Below are 1699 nucleotides of genomic sequence, written 5' to 3' on the forward strand. Positions count from 1 at the left end.
TTACTCCTTGGAGGCTATGTAGGCCATGAGGTCCACCACCCTGTTGCTGTAGCCATATTCATTGTCATACCAGGAAATGAGCTTTTTACAAAGTTGTCATTGAGAGCGATGCCAGCCCCAGCATCAAAGGTGGAAGAGTGGGAGTTGCTGTTGAAGTCGCAGGAGACAACCTGGTCCTCAGTGTAGCCCAGGATGCCCTTTAGTGGGCCCTCGGATGCCTGCTTCACCACTTTCTTGATGTCATCATACTTGGCAGGTTTCTCCAGGCGGCATGTCAGATCCACAACGGACACATTGGGGGTAAGAACACAGAAGGCCATGCCAGTGAGCTTCCCGTTCAGCTCTGGGATGACCTTGCCCACAGCCTTGGCAGCACCAGTGGATGCAGGGATGATGTTCTGGGCTGCCCCATGGCCATCATGCCACAGCTTTCCAGAGGGGCCATCCACAGTCTTCTGAGTGACAGTGATGGCATGTACTGTGGTCATGAGCCCTTCCACGATGCCAAAGTTGTCATGGATGAACTTGGCCAGGGGGGCTAAGCAGTAGGTGGTGCAGGATGCATTGCTGACAATCTTGAGGGAGTTGTCATATTTCTCGTGGTTCACACCCATCACAAACATGGGGGCATCAGCGGAAGGGGCAGAGATGATGACCCTTTTGGCCCCACCCTTCAGGTGAGCTCCAACCTTCTCCATGGTGGTGAAGACGCCAGTAGACTCCATGACATACTCAGCACCAGCGTCGCCCCATTTGATGTTAGCGGGATCTCGCTCCTGGAAGATGGTGATGGCCTTCCCGTTGATGACAAGCTTCCCATTCTCAGCCTTGACTGTGCCCTTGAACTTGCCATGGGTAGAGTCATACTGGAACATGTAGACCATGTAGTTGAGGTCAATGAATGGGTCGTTGATGGCAACAATGTCCACTTTGTCACAAGAGAAGGCAGCCCTGGTAACCAGGCGCCTGATACGGCCAAATCCGTTCACACCGACCTTCACCATCTTGTCTATGAGACGAGGCTGGCACTGCACAAGAAGATGCGACTGTCTCTGGAACAGGGAGGAGCAGAGAGCCGGTTGGGAGACTTTTAATGTCTGCTTCTATTTTGTTAGGAGTTATGGGGTTGTTTAAATGGTTTATCTGTTCCTGATTTAACTTCAGTACGTGGTATCTGTCTAGTAAATTGTCCATTTCCTCCAGATTTTCAAGTTTTGTTGAATATAGGCTTTTGTAGTAGGATCTGATTATTTTTTTGAATTTCCTCTGATTCTGTTGTTATGTGTCCCTTTTCACTTCTGATTTTGTTAACTTGGACACTCTTTGTGTCCTCTGGTTAGTCTGGCTAAGGATTTATCTATCTTGTTGATTTTCTCAAAGAACCAGCTTTTGGTTCTGTTGATTCTTTGTATAGTCCGTTTTGTTTCTATTTGGTTGATTTCAGATCTGAGTTTAATTATTTCCTGCCGTCTACTCCTCCTGGGTGTGTTTGCTTCTTATTGTTCTAGAGCTTTTAGGTGTGCTCTCAAGCTGCTGACATATGCTCTTTCCTGTTTCTTTCTGCAGGCACTCAGCGCTATGAGTTTTCCTCTTAGCACAGCTTTTATTGTGTCCCATAAGTTTGGGTACGTTGTACCTTCATTTTCATTAAATTCTAAGAAGCCTTTAATTTCTTTCTTTATTTCTTCCTTGACCAGGT

General features: G+C 47.3%; 1 pseudogene; it reads right to left on the reverse strand.

Moving 5' to 3' along the window:
- Window positions 1-1004, reverse strand: LOC116894638 (annotated as a pseudogene).
- Between the last annotated feature and the right edge of the window lie 695 nt (window positions 1005-1699).

Source organism: Rattus rattus, chromosome 2 (assembly GCF_011064425.1).
Source record: "Rattus rattus isolate New Zealand chromosome 2, Rrattus_CSIRO_v1, whole genome shotgun sequence".
Taxonomy (NCBI): domain Eukaryota; kingdom Metazoa; phylum Chordata; class Mammalia; order Rodentia; family Muridae; genus Rattus; species Rattus rattus.